The sequence below is a fragment of the Notolabrus celidotus genome, chromosome 3 (assembly GCF_009762535.1).
Source record: "Notolabrus celidotus isolate fNotCel1 chromosome 3, fNotCel1.pri, whole genome shotgun sequence".
NCBI lineage: Eukaryota > Metazoa > Chordata > Actinopteri > Labriformes > Labridae > Notolabrus > Notolabrus celidotus.
This window is the reverse complement of record NC_048274.1, coordinates 13,815,100-13,835,027: the sequence shown is the minus strand read 5'-3', so window position 1 is coordinate 13,835,027 and position 19,928 is coordinate 13,815,100. Positions and strand designations below refer to the sequence as shown.

Here is a 19,928-nt window from a genome sequence, read left to right as displayed (position 1 = left end):
CCCATGTTGGGCGTGTTTATGACCTGGCTGTGTTAAATCCTTGATTCTGATTGGTCGAAACATCAATCAGAATCCTGAACGGTCTTTTTCATCCTGTTGGGACAACCACCTGCTCCTACACATTATCCCACACTTATCACCAGTGCATATATTATTTTTGGACTTAATTCTAAATCACAATAATGAAATATCTTACAATGTGTTGATGACATATAAAAAAATAGAAATGTTATTTCCTGCCACAGCTAGAAACCACAGATTTAAATTGATCCACTTTTAATCTAAGACATGTTGTCCAATGGATTTGGAAAGTAAAGAATGAAAAAATACACACTGTATAAAACATGGCTATAGGCTCAATGACTTCAACTACTGGTTTCTGAAGAAGTGTTGTGGAGCCAAACAATGGAGGTCAACAGAATGGAAATGCCAACTCAACCTAACTTTACGTCAACCTAGAAACAAACAAAGAGGTGGAGCTGAGGCGGGCCTCTAGCCTCTTGGCAAACAGCTACAATAACTCAGACATGAGACTTAATATCTTCAAATAGATGAGTTATAAAAAATAATCACCCCCTGTAAAGCATGTACGGCTAAAGAAATGGGCTATTGAGACTAAAACCCATCCTTGTACCAAGCTGTGAAGATTTTTTATTTTACGGTAAAAATATGCTCATTAATGGGGATTTGTGGGCTTTTGCAGCCGGCCTCAAGTGGACACTCGAGGAACTGCAGTTTGTCCACTTCCATATTGGTTCCAAGAGAAATCGGGTAAATTTTAGGACACTTATTTGTCATTCAGCTTTTAAGAAAGCACTTGTAGTAACTGCCTCATAAAATGTAGTTTGCTGGGTGAGTGGAAATATAGGGCAGAGTATCGTCAGCATAACATTAGATACAGCTAAAATAAGCCAGTGGAAATTTCGAATTCCAAAAACCAAAGGGCCAAAAACCACACCCTAGGGTTCTCCACAGTTAACATCAATAAAAGCGGACTAAATATAAACTAGAAAGAGAGAGAAGAGTGAACAGCAATGATTGTTATTGCTGAGCTGTACATTCACACTGTCATGCTGTTCCACTGTTTTTAACTCCTGCACAACCTTGAACCCTGCCTACCTCTTTTTTAATTGTTTTTTTTATTTCCCTCTACGAATTCCAAATATTATACTAAGAAGACATTATCCACTGTCTGATATTATTCTTCCAAATGAGTAAACCATTTATTTACAATATTATTTCCATATACTCCATATTTATAATTAGCTATTTTAAGAGACAGAATATAATTTCACAGTGTGTCCAAAGTTTAAACGATGATCACGATACGGCTCCCACCTCCTTTCACAATCGCAGCATTAAAATGTTAGCTTTCTTCTCAGTGACATTGAAATGGAAGGATTTTGTTTATCCCTGCCTTTGTTTATTTAACATTTTGCTCAGCGGGGGAGTTTCAGATAGATTGTTTTCAAGACAGTCCCTGCAGACAGCGAGCAAACACTCTACAGCTTCATCAAACAGAACAATCTTCAACTTTCCCCTTTCTGCAGCGTGCAGGGAAATGTGACTGAGAGGAACATCATAATGGAATATGATTGAAATGATCGTCATAATTTTTTCCGTCTGACTCTGTAACAGTATGCAAGCGCTGTTTTTCAGAGGATTTATTTAGACCCATGTGCAAGTTTACCATTACACAGGGAAAAAAAACACACTGATGGATGAAAACATTTCATTTTTATGTAGCAAACATTTGCGAGTTTTGTTATTAATGAATTCACTCATGTGTGATGGATGCTAGATTTTTTTTTTACCCCCGTCAGTATGAAAGCATCAACAGACTAACTTGAAATTCAACCTGAAATACAGAGAGGGAGCTAAAACTAATTTTGTGAGCTGAAAAGTGAGTTCACCCCTGTATGAAATGAGTTCTGAATTGGTCTCATCTTACATTTGTAGCCAAGCGATTTTTGAATTTAGCGTGGTTGCTATTTTTTTTTTTTTTAAACATATATCATAGGAATAAACAAATGTCTATCCAAAATGTCAGCTTAAGTGTTAGCCCGCTCTGATCCTCGGTGTAGTCAGGACATGTGAAAATGTACTCATCTTAACACAAAAAATCCTATGTGCCACTATCTTCTGTCCCCCTGTCTCTCTTCCTTCTATCTCTCCTTCCACCATCTTTCTCTCTCTTACAAGTGCAGGCTTGATTAATATTTTCCACTGTTCCGTAACCATGGCAATAAGGTCACTGCATATGATACTTAATTGAATCTTCCCAGAGCTTTTGTGTGCATCTCCTGTGTCCGGACAATAAAAATCTTCCACTGATGACTCCAGCCCCCTTTTCCTTTTTTCCTCCACTCCCCTCCATCTTTCTTTTCATTTTGTGCCCCATGAATTTATTCATAAGTTTCCTCTGCTACCTCTTTCTTGTTCTCTCTTTCTTTCCTGGCCTCTCTCTGACCTAGTCTTCCTTGTCCTGTCACAGCATTTTCTTCTTTTTTTTTGCTCAAACGTTGTTCTCTTGCATGCCTTGTCCTTCAGGAAGGAGCAGGCCAGTGTCACAGTGAAAGTGAAGAGTCAGATACACTTTCTTTTTTTGTCATCATTTGTTTACACTTTATGGCTTATTGCTCTTTAATGCCAGAGTAAGTCTCTCTGCGTCTTTCCTTTGTCTGGCATTTGCATACTCAAATCAGTCTCAGGCACACTTGTTAAAATGATTTCAAACAACACTGATGACTCAAGTGGTGAAACAAAGACCGGGCACCCAGGAAGCCATTGGGACACAGAATGAGCCACTGACACAGGGTGCTCCCTGAGCAGGTGTTCTGATTAATGCCCAACAAATTGAGGTCCTTTAAGATCCGGACATAATTGGGGGACACGTCCTCTCTTCACATGGCACACGGACCAACACATAAACACATGCTGACTGCAGCTTTGTTCATGCAAGTATGGAGGCTAATCCATGGCGAGAGGAAAGAAGGGAGAAAACACTGGAAGGCTCAGGAGGTTAGAGACACAGCAACTAAACACATGCTGTGTTAGGGTTGGCTCTGATTTCAGTTGCAATTTTGCTTTTCATTTTTCTCCTTCAAAATTCAGAGTAAAGGGGAAATAATTTAGCCATTTTTATAGGCAGGTAATTTTCATGAAAAGTGAATTTTGAATATTATTGCAAAGTAAGGGAGTTCATTTTTTTCTACATATAAAAAAGCACAATTGAGGCAATCATTAGCTGCAAATAAAACAAGGAGCGATGGATTGATAAGTGACAGAGCGGAAAGAAAAAAAAACACACATCAGATTTGACATATGCACCATAAAATAACCATTAGCAGTTACCTACAATTCGACGTGACAGTCTATCAATAATGTCACTCTGAAAATAGGACAGGTTTGTTGCTGTCTTTAAATCACCAGAGACTCCATATTGCAGAGCAGAGCATGCAGATATAGAAAATGCATTAAGGCTGGATGTTAATGGGTTTGGTTGGAGCAGTGGGACACCCAGGGGCGCAGAAGGACATCACTCCCATCTCACTGGGTCATAGGCTTTAGACGCCGGCCTACTCTACAGCTCAGCACTGGAGAAGACAACTGATATGTTAAGACTCAGCAATAGATATCATACCGCAGATCTGTGTTTGAATGATCTGGTTGATTCTATCTTTTTTTATCACATTGGATGTCCTTAAAAAATCTAGAAAAGTGTTTAACACTGTCTCAGGTGTAAAGTGAAACATCTTAAGTGATAGAATACAATTAATCTAGAATTTTAGGATATATATTTTAGGATTGCAATTATGAATCTTCTATGAATCTTATGTGACAGTATAGATGTGTAAACATTGTTAAAATATCCGTAATCCATTAATCTAAAGTATCCAACATCCAAACCAAGCTGAAGTCTTCTGAAATCCCTTTAAGCCTACACAAAGCAAACTCTGTCCTCTTTAAAGATATATGCAAACACGCATGCAAACAAGCAGCAGCAATTGCACTAGCGGAAACACACACTCTCTCTCTCTCACACACACACACACACACACTCACACACACACGCTGACATTCATTCAGGAACCAACCCCTTCCTCCCTTAATGGGGCATTTGTGTACAATCAAACTTGGTGTTGCATATGAATGGACCCTTTAATGAATGGGACATGCAGGCAGTGTCTGCCAGCTTTGAAAGCCAAGAGCGGAGCACGCGTCTTTTCTATTACCATGTTTAATATGGGAGCACGTGCAGGCTATAGTATGCCCATCTGCTCCTCACACACGCCCCTCAGACGCCCCATTTCTACCATGTGCTGGCGTAACAGGCAGCCATTGTAGCAACAAGTGTCTGCACATTACCACGCTTGCCAGCTCCCCTCACTTGGCAGCGCGCCTGCTAAGCTGCCCGCCCCCTTATGAGAAAAGAGACTTGATTGTGCCAGGGGAGAGAGCTTAGAGGGTCGACCGGGAAGAGGGGTGAGGAGGGGGATTTGATTTACATACTGCAGTTTGGGCGAGACTCATCTGATTTTAAACGGCTCCAAAGCAATTAAGGGTCATTAGTCCTTTTGTTTTCTGTTGTGGCACCATGTAGCAGTGACGGCATCTGGGCCGCTGTGCCCCTGTGAGGGCTGCCTGTGGGAATGTCAGTATTAACTGGGTCTGTCTCCCACCCTTCCTCCCCATTCATGACTCTTACTCTGCCATTGACACAGCTTCCCTCTGTGTGTAAACAAACACTCAGCACCAGCCTGGCACTGCAAGGGAAACCACTTTGGCAGAGACCCAGCTCTGGAGTGTGCAGCTGGTGACGGTGCAGACTGCTTATCCTAATTATCCAGATCATGACAACAGTTTGTTCATATGATATAATTTGCAAATTAGAAACATTCAATTAAATTAGTTTTGTGCAAAGACACATTTTTACACAGTAGCACAGTGTTGATGATAACGTCTCCGTCTGAATACAGCTCTTATTTATTTGTATGGCTACTTCATGCACTGTCAGTCCATTTAATGTGTGAATACTCTACAGTATTTAACACACAGTTTGTTCGTCTTCATAGCAATCATCTCCATTTTCATCGCTTCTGCTTACACAACTCCAAAAAGAAAAGAAATCGCATAAAGTATTCAAAACATCTCTTTGAATATAATGAAGAGTGTATGTGATCAAGCAGGTATTTAAGCTATAATACAGGAGAGTAACACCGCCTCAAGGTCACTCACACAACTGTAATGATAGCTGGGATGTATTCTTCCATATGCTTATGTGTGTATCGTCCATTACTCACCAGGCAGGCAGCGGTGTGTTAAGCACCCCTGCCTCTGTGAAAAGGCATCAAAGGCAGCAAAAAGACAGGCGTGGTGTAGAATGTGAATGCTCACATGTCCATTTGTGTGGCTGTAAGACCCTCCGCAGTTGGTATAGAAAAACACTTACTGCTAATGTAAATAGCAAGGCAGCATAAATCAGGAGCCACGCGCAGCCCGGGAGAATATCGTGTAATAGTTATTGCAAAATGAAGTGGCATTGGGATCAATATCCCACTATATCTCACTCTGGCGTAATGGCGCAGAGGGAAGCTGGAGGCCAAGGGAGTCCGGTCCCTCCACCCCACCACGGGCCTATAAATCTGCCTGACCTGCAGCGCGCTTATTAAAGTGCATACACAATCAGCAGCAGCCATCCAAAAATACAAGCTTACTTACTGACCTGGAGTCAGGGGAATGGATGCCTTTACCTTGTCTCAGGGCAGGGGTTAAAGGCTGATTGAGGCTATAACATCTTCACTCTGTACTGTATGGAGAAATAACAGGGAAGTGTTGCTTTTAGCTCAGCATTTATAACGCTAATATCATTTAATAAGAAGTCAGAATGTCAGTACTACAAAGGTGATTAATTCCTCTCCAATTTATATGAAACCCTTTTTGTTGGTGTTTAAATTTTATCATGTGGTGTGTTTCCTTTAAGTCGTAGTAAGGTTAAGCATGTTTGCTGGAAAGCCAGATATGGTCTCTAAGCTGAGCTTTATTCATCAAATACACACAGTGTGTGTTTTGCTGAGAAATAGGCCGTGCTGTCCGAAATATAAATCATAAACCAAAAGAGAAAGGAGATCATTTTCAAGGCTGTCAATCCAAGGTTGAGTTATCTTCACTTTCAATGTGTGTTTTTAGATTTAAGTTTACATTTCATGACTACATGGCCACATGGTACAGCCTTGCAATGATCTTAGTGTTCGATGTAGGTTTATAGAGTAAAAAAAACATATTTCGTTAATGCATGATCTATACTGCAGTGTTTTGAAAGTATTTTATTTATTTATTTTACAGTTTTAGTTTGCATGGGGAGCTTTTAACAGTGGGCTGTAAACACCCCATTGGCCTGGTGGGTTAATTCCTTTGCAGAATTGTTCGCGGTGCAGTGACTCTCATGATTGGAGAAGGAGGCCTTAGATTTTCATCCAGGAGTTTGTGTTTGTGTTTGTGTTTGTGCGTGAATGGTACTATAAGGAAGTGTTTTTATTTAAATGCGCACATTTTCTGAAAAAAAAAAAACAGCTTCTCTTGTGAGCTTTGATGTATTCAATGCACGTCTGTGCGGTGTCCTTTCCTTATCCTCAGGTTGTAATATAACTTCATAACAAACAGCACAAAGCCAGTAGCAGAAATGTGCACATAATAACAATATGGTGATAATGGCTGGCTGTGATTTGAGAGATTATGCAGGTTTTATCCATTCATACGTAGGATCTTGTTGCAGGCTTAGGACAGCCTTTGGGCACATTTTATTGGTCAGTTAGATGGATGTTTGCAAAGTGATATGAATTCTTATTGTAATAAACCAACACGAACAGTGAGACCTGTGGTTCACTCTTGTTTTCTTACAGACAGTTGTTTGAAGGATGTAAAGTACGTTTGAAGACTGTGGACACTGATGTTCTTCTCTCATGTTTTGCAGGACTGTGAAGGAAGCTCTCCTCAGCTTCACAGTTGGTAAGTGTTTCCTTGAAACTTTTTTTTTTCTCTCTCATTGTAGTTTCTCCACATGTATGAGACTTTAGGGGAAAGACTGTCTTTGAGGAAAGTTTGTATTTCATAGATTTAATCTGCCAAACAAACTCTAGAAAACTTGACTGAAGAAGAAGAATATAAGCTGAAAGGTTAGAGGTTGAAATATGAGAGCCAGTCTCTTTATAAGAATCTAATTAAACCCACGTCACATTGTTCACACATATGCTTCATGCAGCTTTTGAACTGTAATATTCACATTTGTTATCATATGTTTACAATTTAATTCTTTTTTTTTTTTGCTTTTCAAAACGGTTTTAAGTCCGCATATGCAGTTCTTTCCCATTATCATGTTCTGGCAATCAAATGAATGCAATGATATGTCGTTTATGATCCTAACTTTAAGGTTTATTATTCCAATAAATGCTGCACTGCTACACCAGCATGGTCTGAAACCCTTCAAAGTGCTCTTAATACTGTTACACATTAAGAACTATGTGCAAAATATGCAGCACATTTCTTCAATTTAGTTCCATCCACAGGTCTGTGGTGATTTGCACACTCCAAAATAGTGCCCTCCCGACTTTAGGGATGTGGTCGCCTGCTGACATCAGTCTGATTAGCTGCACCTGTATACTTAGCTCGTAGGTGGTAGCTCAAACTTGAAGCACTTCGGTGACATTTTAATTCTGTTTGACACAAAGTGCGTGTTACTTTTGACTTGTCAACTGAGCAATCTGGAAGGTTTTTAAGAGAAATATGCCATTTAAAAGTGCTGTGGTGTCGTTATCTTTCATGGCGGCAGCAGGAAAGAAGTCACTGCAGTGACTCAACTATGGTGTGCTGAAAGGGACAAAAAAAGCACAGGGTTTTAAAAAAAAAAGGTTAATTTCAGAACTTAATGACACTGTGATTAACAGGACAACCTTGACAGCCCAAACGTTGGTGTAAATTTTAAGAAAACTGTTTACAGATCTCACTCTCATTTTTTGATTTAAACAGAAATGGGGGGGGGGTGTATTAGATTTTGAGGATCTAAACCTGATGAAGAAGCAGCCTTCCCTCACTGATTTTGTGACATCCAGTGATAAGTGTTTTTTTCTGATATCTTTATTTTTTAAAATTTCCTAGTTTTACTTAATTTTAACAAACATAACAATTATGAAAAATCAATTTGCTCTTGACATAATTTCATGATGGATAAATGAAACTGACAGTTCAGTCTTTTCTGAACAGTTGTCTGTATGAGGCAGTTGTACTAATCAACATCAGTGAAATACTGTCTTATTTAATAAAGCAATCTACTCAAGTGTAATGTTTGTATAACTGTAAAGAGTACTTGTGTGTCATTGCACACAGGATCACTTCTCTGATTGCACATATACGCAGGCCCAATGACTCTTTAAGGATTTGTTCATGTAAATACATTTAGATCACCATTGCAGAGTGGTTAAATTGTCAGCATCTTCATAAGTGCTTACTATGAGCTTTCCATGCCAGCCACACACACACGCACACGCACACACACACACACACACACACACACACACGCACACGCACACGCACACGCACACAGATACACACACACACACACACACACACACACACACACACACACACACACACACACACACACACACACACACACACAGATTGGACACCCCTTTAATCTGTCACTACCCTAACCTTGAACCTAGACTGTTCAGCAGTCTGCGGGATGATGAAGGTCAGGATGGTCTGATTTTTCTAAATCCAAACAGACGCTGACTTCAGACTGAAATCTAAAAAAGGAAGCGTTGGAAATGACTGCAGTCACTGAAGACTGCCTCACTACAGGTGCCTCTCTAAACAAGAGCTGATAAGTGGAAATCACATGTAAATGTGCACCACAGACTGACCTTTGCCCTCTGTGTGTGGGGATCTGTGACCAGTGTCTGACCTGTAATCCTCTCCTAAATGGTTTGACAATTGAGAGACGTATTGATCCGGTCAGTCTCGTGGCACAAGGGTCAAGAGCGGGACACACTGCTCTGCGTCTGCTCTGCGTCTGCAGGTAGAGAAGTGTTACCATCCCTGATAGGTCCACCTGTAGTATGTAAGGCTACATTAGGTTTGGATCAGGCTGCTGTTTCGAATTTCTTGGACTGATGGGCTCCTACGTCTGCTCCCACGTCACTTGCTCGGCTACGTTAATTAGGATTACAATGAAAGTATGTGTAAAACATTGTAAAAATAACACATTAGAGGTTACAGGACAGGCTCAGGAAATAGCTTCTTTTTCTGTTTAAGACAGCACAAATTGCTTAAAGAACAGCTTATGCCTGAGAGCTTTGGTAACCTACACCATCTGACCCCCCCTCCCCCTCCAAAAAATAACACATGTCTGCAAGCTCCCTGTTAGAGCCCCCAGCTTTCCCCACTGTGCCTGGGCGGCTGCTCTCCTCTGGGCCGGCCAGCTTCCACATCTGGCCAGACAGAAGAAGAGAGAAAACACGGGGAAATTCTTCAGCTGACCACTAGTTCTCCCCCTTGCATACTGAAATCTTCCCTCCCTCTCTCTCTCCCTCTCTCTCTCTCTCTCTCTTCCTCTCTCTGTTGGATTCTTTTGGACTTACCGGTGATAGAGCAACATCTGGAAGGAGCAGTAGTTTTCTTTCCTTGTGTTTTTTTGGGGAGATCTAGGCCCCCGATAATCCGTCTCCCTCCTCATTAAAGGAGCTGAATAAACACAGGCCTCTTCCAGTTGTTCCTATGAATTTCCTCACCAGGCGTCAGGAGACCCAAGCAGGGGCTACCGGATCAAAGCTGCCGGCAGGCCCATGTGTGCCGAGAAGTGAGAGTGCGTTCCGGGGTTGGGCCCATTACCTTTCTCCCTGGGAGCCTTGGAGACCCCTAAGGTCACTGGCTGTCAGCTCTTTGGCCCAAGCTCAGCAGAGGAAGAGGAGGAAGAAAAGGGAATGGGAAAGGAACTAAAAGGAAAAAAATCATGAAGGAAAAAGAGACGATAGAGAGGTGAAAGGAAAGGAAAGTTGAACTATGGGGAGATACACAATAAGAGAGAAGGCAGAGAAATTGTGGATACAGTCTTATTGGTACTTAAAGTGATGTGACTGTTAAGATCTTCAGGTCTACATGCTTATAACTTGACTTATTCACAGTATTTTTTGTGCTGGTTTGGAAAGATTTCTGTGTCTGTTTCACAAATATCTTTATTTCAACAAAGATCTGTGAGAGTCAGAAAAAGCGTTTTTCAACATTTGGAGTGATTGAACTTAATTTTTCTCGGGCAGAACGTTTTCAAGACGAAATGTGTCCAAGCACCTGTGCAAAAGTTGTATAGCAGGTAACTGGTGTGTGCAACCTTAATGCACTGACCCTGGTGTGACATTAATTTTCTAATTCCCTGCACTTCTGGCAATCAACTTAGAGGGGCAGTGGTTCGCTGGAAAAGTTTGCAGTGGAGGCAGTTGAAAGCAAAAATCTAAACATTAAAAGCAAAAATGGCAGCAGCAAAACAGAGGCATAAGAGGATGATGCCTTGCGTAGTTATTGTTCCTCACTTACTAGAAGAGATGATCAAATTTATCAAAATGAGGCCCTTGTGCAGGAAAAAAAAAAACACCAATATAAAATGGGCAAAATAATTAATTTACCTGGCGACTACCTTCATGATGCAGGGTGCAGATGTGACTGGAAATGACCATAGTGTTTGTGTTTGCACAAACATAGCGTGTGTGTGTGTGTGTGTGTGTGTGTGTGTGTGTGTGTGTGTGTGTGTGTGTGTGTGTGTGTGTGTGTGTGTGTGTGTGTGTGTGTGAGAGTTGTGTGTACAAATGGCCCTATGGTCGTCATCAGGCTCCCATCAGCCCCTCCATTAGTTACTGAGCTGTGGGTCTGTGCTGGAGCCTACCTGCCCTGAATACTGATGAGGATGGAGGAGAGCAGGGCAGCAAGCACAATGAAGACAAACACACATGCACACACACACACACTCACAAAAGATAGTATTAACATATTATCTACAGTGACATATTTTGACACACATTTGTAATCAAAGTAATTGCATTTCACACACCTAAGCGTGCGGGATGTTGCATCATAGGCATGGAAAGGAGTAATAGTAAAATCATTAAAAACATTTCTGTATATTTCTTCGTCCTGATAAAAGCAAACATGTCTGATAACTGCCTATCATAACACCCGGACGCTCTGACGCCTGTGGACAGCACTTCATCTGGTGCAGGGAGATCATAGCTTACACATTCTGAAATAACGTCACACACAGCAGAGTACACACACACCGGCAGCCCAGCACAAAGGCAAATATGGTCGCATACTTCGTCTCTCTCCTGCTGGAGCTGCAGACTCACGTGCTCGTGACAGGAAATCTGCAGGCAGTCATTACACCGAGCCGAGCAAACACGCAGCCGCCACGCTCGCCGGTAATGTTTTCACATGTGCAGCTGCTGTGTGTGAGGCATAGGCATGGGTGTGCTACTGTGTGTGTGAGTGAGAGAGAGGGCGAGAGAGAATGAGAGAGTGTGTGTGCAGATAAACAAACACAGCTTGAAATAGAGATAAAATTTTATGTTGCAGAATATCCATGTAGAGGTATAAAACCATAATAACACTGGGGTTTCACTCAATTTTGTGAGAAACACTTGTAAATTAAATTTCACTCGTTGTCTCTCCTGCAGAAAGAAATAGTTATTTCAAAACAATTATTTTTGGCTTAAATGAAACAATCAATACCTCAAAAGTGCAGATAATTCTACATCTTGAGCATCACATTTCTTTAAAGAAAATGTATTAAAAAGCTATAAACATAATCAGGTTTAATTTTTTCTACTTGCTTGAGAAGTTATCACAGACTCTGAACTTGAGGCTAAAAACAAACCTCATCAGTGAGGACACTTCTGTCAGGGAAAAAAGGAGTGTATCCAGGTGGAGTTCAAGGCCGAGGATCAGGGTGCTGCCTTGGAGTTCAGGCAGAAGCTGTAGGGTTTGAGGGGCTGGGAGGGAGGGGGGAGTGACGGTTTGTGATGGCTTCTGTGTGTCCCTCCAGCAGTGCAATGGGACCCTTGGGAGACCTGGGTCAGGAGGCCTCTCTCCACCCAGCCCCCCTCCACCTCTGCATTACTGTGCCATTTAAAGCCACCCAGCATCTATTTCCTCCAATAAAAACTAATAACCTTTTCTGTCGGAAATCACGGCAGCTCTTGAGTGCCCGAGCAGAGGCCTGGCTGGATGGCCTGTAATTGCGGTCCAGAAGTCCCCCTTTGGTTTATTTTTTGCAGTGTTTTGGATTTGATTTTTTTCCCCCGGTCCTCTTGGTCCTTTGCGCTTTGCGGCTGATTGCCTGCACGGCTCGCCCCACACTCAGTAATCAGACAGGAGCTGGAGAGGGGGCAAAACAGCAACTCAAGGACCTTTTATAATTGGGAGGGATTTGGAGGGCAGTTGGACTTTACATTTGGTGTCAGAATGGGTTGTGATGGTGACCGCGGTGGCCAAATAACAGAGGTGACAAAGCCTAACCGTTGCAGTCAAGCAGTGCATTGTGGGTCGGCTATGAATAGTCTGCATGTATGTCTGCTCCGTTTCTGTCTGTCTGTCTTTGGGAGTGTCGTGGAATAATTTCTGCAAGCAGCAAAAACTGGTTAGGTGTAACATTTTTCTCGGTGCAGTTCCTAGAAGTCCGAGCTCACGTTTTTTTTCTGGTTTGATGTTTTTCAGCATGTTGTGCAGATATACTGTTTATGTAGCTAATCAAGTGAAGAGTCTACTGTTCCATATAATAAGGAACTGCCACCTGTTTTGATTTGCATTACTTGTTTTGGTGATTCATGTATTTTGGAGTCAGTGCATAGTGAGTTGTTATGATCAAGGTTAAAGATGCTGCTCTGTATCTGTTTTTATAGTGCAGAATGACAAGGTTTCTTTTTTCTTAATATGGTAATAGTATGTATTAAAGGTGTTTTGAAAATGGTGTGTAAAAACCCTTCAACAGTATATGTCTAAATATATATATTACTATAAAATGTAAATACTTATTTTGTTCTAACAAAACCTTTGAACTAACAGTTTGTTTTATGTTGTTGTTGTTGTTTTTGTTGTTGCTGTAATTGGCCCTTACTAGATCACCTCAAATCTGCGTCACCCATCTGTGTTTCAGCACAATCTCTACTATATGGTGGGTGATTTGTTGAATAGTTTGAAACACGCCAAACAGTGTAAGCTAGCTCAGGGTTAACAGTAGGATTGAGGTGAATTTAGTTTCAGCTCAGTTCAGCATGCCCTGAGGCTCAGAGCCCAGCTTATCCAGGACTACAAAAGGTCCAGAGTGTGGCCCTGAGCAAAGTGCCCTGTGAAAAGAAACATATGATTTTCCATCTGCTGCAGGATAATGATCCAAATTAACTGCCAGGTTTGACCAATTAAGGTTTGCATCTAAGATGAGAGTAAAATATAGAGGACATGGCATGATTATTATTGGTCACATCATACATCACTTAATTGACATGCACAGTACATACTGCTCAGGAAAAGCTGCTTCACTTACTTCTTCCTTCCCTCTTTCTTCAGTTTATCTCAGATGAAGGAAATAGGAAATCGATGCAATTAATGCCAGCCCTCCTCAGTAGATCAAACAACAGCCCAGCAGTAATTAATGATTTGCTAAAAATGTATAACATTCACTCTAATGTTTCCAAAGATGGTTCAAAAGACAACAAGGCATCATTCAGTGTGATTAAAAAGAGCTGTAAGCAGGTTTACAGTTTTTTTATGCCTTTGGGTCTGTCCATACAGACAGAACACCTCCTCTGCCACAGAGACCCACTGCCTCTCAGGGCACAGAGGCCACAGCTGAGCAAGACTCTGCCTGTACAAACAAATATCTGGAGTTCAACAGAACAGGCCTTCTTGCTTCCACAATGCGCAGCAGTAAGGGTGCATCACCTCGACCTGAAGGAAGGTCCTGCTCTTTTTATGTCCTACTGTAGATCAAGTGGAAGGATCAAGTTTATTTTAAGAATTTAGAAATGGGACACTGTCACAGATATGACATAATATGTATATTAATATCTACAATACAGTAAATGCAATTTTTGTTATCCTTGAGATTCAGGGCACTAAGATGTGGATCAGTTGTGATACATACCAGACAAAAAAACCCAGCAGTATCATCTAAAATGAAGAGGTTCATGGGACAACATAGAACAAAAAAACAGCCTTGAAACTTCAACTCTTGAGGACTTTTTTATGTTAAACAAGATAATGAAACTGGGTTGGATGAAAATGAATTAATTGAATCTTGAAAATTAAGAATTCCCTAATTGTTTCACAGCATCGAAATGCCATCAAAACACAGCAGCTTCTTGCAGCTCTTAAAACCCAGGGTTGTGTATGTGTGTATGTGTGTGACTGTGTGTGTGCGAATGAACTTTACATGTACATGAAAAAAAAAACATAGTTCTATGGACAACAGACAAAATAGAAAAGGTCAAAGAAAGACAGAAATATAACTGGGGACTTAGAAAAAAAAAAAGGCATAAACAAGAAATAATTTCAGCAGATACACTGTCTGCTTATCTGATTAGCGTGAATGGGTGAATAATTGCAGTGCCATTTGTGTGTTGTGTTCTCAATGTGTCACAGTGACTCACAGGGCAGTCGGGTCAGAGGAGACTTCTTGCACAGCAGTGGACTTGACTTGAAACTTTGGGGAATTCAGTTGCTGTATAATAAACCATAATGAGCAGATCAATAATAATCATGGAGCCTCCACATTTAACTCAATATAGCACTGTGAGATTGCTCTACTACAATTTGCGGCTGAATTAGTTTTTAAAGACATGTTTCTGGATTTATGAGACAGTATGTTAAAATGATTCAAGATGATGCATGGAGAGACCTACCATACAGTGTTGTATGTTTTTGTGAATTAATTTGTCATTTTTTTGTAATAGCTTGTTGATCTCCCACAGAATTGGCATCTTTCAGGCTGTCCCAGCTGGGGTTGGCTGAGGTTTGGCTTTGGTTTGGCTGTAGCTTGCTGTGGTTGGCTGTCTCACAAAATATTAATGAAGGAATCAGGAAGATGAAGCTACTGCACAAAGTGCTAAAGTGAGAGGAATAAGTGCTGGGACTTCCTAAGCTGTCTAAATAGGCTCTATTAAATGTCTTGAATTCAATTTCTCTACCACTGAAAAGAAAAAAAAAAGGACGGTTGCAAGGTACGCTAACCCACAAATAATAAGGCATTTGTACATTCAAAATTACCCAGCAACTAGCAGCTGTTCATTGCTCAAATTGCTTTTAGTGTGCAGTGTTGTAATAAAGCCTGGCTTGATTTTAGCTGATCATGTAGTGCCTGTAATCACACAGTGCATGTCAGAGGCTTGGGTATAAGTGCTGGAGCATGACTGGTACAGAGTAAATAACCTGTGTCTGACCACAGGCCTGTCATTTCACCTGTTGAGTCAGAAGCAGCCTGTGTCTGTTTGCATGTATGCTGTAATCTGCGTGTTGTTAATTATATAAAACAATTTCTTGCCACCAGCAGCAGCAGCAGTGCAGGCTCATTCAGAGTGTGTGATTCTTCACCTGTAAAACTTTCAGTCTGTGCTTTGGATTCATTTTATAATCAGAGATACTATAAGCAAGTTAGGTTTTCCATAAGAAATCCAAGATTGAGTTTTTTGCTGCAATTCCAGATCTGTTAGAAATCAGTCTGAGTGTGTGTTTAAAATAAGGTGTTTACAACACCATATGTAAAAAATAGTGAAATAATAAAGCATGTCTGTTAGTCAGAAACACATTAAGAAATAAGAGTCTAAAAGATGATGAATGTTCACACTATACATACAGAAAGCAGCTACATTTCTGCTTCATACAAAGAATTAAACCACATTTAAAAGTAAGATTACCACAGTTAATCCAGATAGACACTAGCTGTGGCTTTCTTCTGCCTTTAAAACCATAACACCATACTCTACCAACAAAACCTGCTTTGTGAAAGATGTTGCAACATGACACCGAGCCAAGAGCTTACATGGCCTGATAAATCAACCTTTTCCGCTTGCCTTTTCTGTATGTCCTCTCTATGTGTTCCTATCTTTGTGTTTCAGAGTATTACTTTATGTTTGTGTGCACACTTCCTTAATTGCATTAAGAGGATGACGCACTTTCTTACTCTGTTTAAGCTCACTTTAATTGCCTCTGAATGGTGCGCTTGGGAAGCAGGGACTGACGGCACAATGTGGATATGCAATTAGCTATCTTTCATAAGACGCTCCGGGGAGAAAGAGAGGGCTCCAATTCATGAAGGAATTTCACACAGAAGGCAACAAATGCTATTTTGTGTCACTGCTGTGGCGGCATCTCGATGGAATGGCATTTCATTCATTAAAGAATCAGACGTTCAGGGAAAGGGAAGACGGAGAGATGCAGCCAAAGAGAAGGCAGAGGGATGGTGATAAAAATGGTAGCTGGAGACTCTAAGATAGAGGTGAGGTGCAAATAAAAAATGAGAAGAGAAGGAGTGAAAGAGTTGGCGAGATAGGGGAAGGAGGTGAGAGAGTGATCGAGGTTGATTGCGGCAGAGACATATGGAGATATGTCCGACCTGGTGAATGCTTTCTTTGGTTGTGACAGCGCAATGAAAAAATGGCGGGACCTGAGCACATTTTACACACTTTACATAATCCATGTAATCTGAAATATTAAGTGGGTGGTACCAACAATTTTCAAAACGATGGAAGTAAAACAAATGCACTGTGGTTCTAAGAATGTAGCTATATTTTAAAGCCAGTGTTTTCCTGTTGATCAAGCAGGCTCGTAAAAAGTCCATAAAAGCTTCACACTTACATAAATGTTCATGTCTTGTTACTATTTTTAAGTCACTTCTGATCATATTGTAAGTGCCTCTTAAAACCTGATATTAGTTTATGGTCCTTTATCCAGATTGGGACAGGCTGTACATGCATTTTTCATGTGTGTGAGTGTAAGGCATTAGATACATGACGTCATGCATTAGGTTAATGGCATTGTTGCGACACATATCAGAAGCATATAATACAGCACAATGCAATAGGTATAGCTCAAACAGCACTGCTGATGCTCTCCATCTCCTCCAGCTACCCCTCCCTGTTTTCCCCCCCTTCTCATACTCATTTTTCGATTCTTTTCCCCCCCTTTTTTTTCATTTTCTTATGCCCCCCCCCCCCCCCCCCCCCCCCTTCTCCTCTTCTCCTCTTCTCCTCTTCCCCAAACAACCCCTTCCCCCCCATCTTGGACAATCTCGCTCTGTCTCTTGCTGTCTCTCCTCTTCCTCCCCTCTCTGCCTCTCATCCCAACTCCACTCTCCCTATCCCTCCCTCCACTCTTCTTCATTTAATAGTGGACCTCAGAGTGGTTGCCATGTCGACCAGCCGGCATATTACTATGGCAACCAGTCTGAGCGAGACGAGGCTGCTGATTAGGGAGAGATGTCTAGTGTAGCCTGGCCAGCGGAGGGTGGAGAGGAAAAGGGGGGAAATGGTGTTGGGGTGCTACATGGGGGGTTGTATATTATAGGTCTGAACAGTGTGTGTATGCTTGTGTGTGTTGTATGTGTGTGTGTATCTACAAAAAAAAGTGAGTATGTAGAGGACGGTGGGCTCTCTGATATTAAGCCAAAGGACATTTTACTTTCAGGTTTGAGATCACACTGTTACCTGGAACCAAAGCTCGCTCTACATGTGTCTGACAGTCTTCTGCTTTCTTTAAAAGAAGCAGGAATCTCTTAATCTCAAAGCACTACCTATCATTATGTAGGCCCTTTATGTACAGTGACAGATTCTCTTCACTGGAGGGTACCTGTGGAAAAATTATCCCAAATAGTTCAATAAAGAAAAGGATCTCCACATGTATTTATTGCATTTAAGTGTCCTTTTCAGGCCCAAACTACTGCTGCACTACTTTGTTTTATTGGTGTTAGACAGCAAACCTGAGCCACCCTGGAAATACTGCTCTCTCATTCTATCCGGGTAGCATCATATCCAGTGTTATGACATGTGAGGGACGGAGCAGGCCCAGCTCTTAAAAAGCTTCACCCTCCTCTAAGAACACTAATGAACGCTGAAGAGGATGCCTCAGACCTCCCAGATCCATCAGAGAAACTAATTACAAGATCCAATTAAAGAGAGGGAGGCAGAAGAAGGGGAAGAGAGAGAGAGAGCAGAGAGGGTGGAGGGGTGGGGGGGCAGGTCTGCCTTTGCCACTGACCCAGCCGAGCCGTCGGCTCATTCAAGACAGTAATTATAGCTTATTTATTATTCATCCTTGAGCTAAATAAGAGCGTGACATTTCAATAACAATAATAAGGGCAGCAAAAAAGGCAGCACAAACTACAGACTTACTAATTGCAGTGCTCAGAGATTAAACGACTGGAAAAATGTTGTTATTTACTTATTCATAACATCTCGACCAGCCATAAGAGCAGAGCAATGCACTTCACTGAAATGAGTCTAAGGAGCTCTCTCATGAGATCTCCTTGTGGACATAATCCTCCACAAAATCCAGACGCCATGCCTCCCTTAACAAGTGTTTTTTCGGGGTCTGTATCACTGAGTAAGGGCTTAATGACTTCCTCTCTCTGGATAAGTATGACCATGTCTCATTTTTTAACACATTTTAAACTAGTTTATTGGACTTGATATTCATAAAACATGCTCAAGAATTTCAGAATTTTGCGATTATGAGTTTATTCAGTTTCCATGAGGCCTGCACTCCTCATCTTCTCTTCCTTCTTTTTTCTCCCCATGCACCCATCTTCCCACCTCTCTTTCCTCTCAGCTGAACTCTGAGGCACCTCATTAAGACTGCCAGCTCTTGGCCTCATTGGCTATGGCAGAGGTGAAGAATATCACATAATCATGAAGTGGAGATGGCATTACACTCATCACAAATTATAGATGAGTTTTACTGTGTGGCGGCCGGCCTGGCAGACTGGTGCTTAACTTAAGTGACTGTTACGGGGGGGGGGGCTCCAGACCCCCTCCTCTGGCTCTGATACAGACCCAATCTGTCCGATAGGAAGAAACATTTATTGAGACTGTCTGAACTAACATTTTTCACTTTTTGCATTTTATCACACATTACTGAATCTGTTTCTTTTTCCTGGAAGCTACCCCTTCCTGGTTTACCTCAAAGAGTCCTAAATCCTTACTTTTACAAGATATTTGCACACGACGAGGCTCAGTTTTTTATCAAACTCACTCCCTGCTTATTAAACATGGATATTGATGCATTTAAATTCACTCTCTGGTCAGATTTAAACCAGTAAAAGTCCAAACAAAGCCTATGACAGCTGTAATTGAATGGTTGCTGAATACATACATCTCCCTTTGAATGTACTTGATCAAACAGAAAAGACTTTGTTGTCTTCTGTCATTTACCTGCCAGACTCTAAGAATAACTGTTTTTGATCATGCGATGCTTATGTTAGGCCTCATGACTCTTCCATTATGGCGCTGAGCTTAGAAACAAAAAAGTAGAGGAAAAAAAGAAGATAAACAGCAATCTGTGCTTTGATTTTATCCATGTGCATTCATATGTTCCACCAAGCTACTCGAGCACTCCTTTGTCTCCACCAATAACACCAATGGAATGTAGTCATGCATAATGGTGCAGTGAAACATAAGCTTAAGCGTGCGTCCCATTGCCATACAGCAACAAAACACAGTAATGCACCTTGCTTCCTTCTCTCCTTAATGCCTTTGTCCTTGAAATTCAAAGGACTCTTTTATTACATTGTATTAGAGGAATCAAGCAGCAATAGACAGAAGACAGGGGGAATGAATTGTCAATATTTGGATATATGGTAAAGGCATGTAAAAAGACAAGTGTATCCATCTGGATTG

The 19,928-nt window shown here is 41.2% G+C and overlaps 1 protein-coding gene across 1 annotated transcript in view; it reads left to right on the top strand.

Annotated features, from left to right (window-relative positions):
- The window catches only part of zfhx3 (zinc finger homeobox 3), a 333,992-nt gene that overhangs the window by 135,865 nt on the left and 178,199 nt on the right, over positions 1-19,928 (top strand). The window contains exon 6 of the mRNA XM_034680500.1: positions 6,974-7,008. The gene's annotated coding sequence lies outside the window, so the exon portion shown is untranslated. The remainder of the gene's footprint in view (positions 1-6,973; positions 7,009-19,928) is intronic.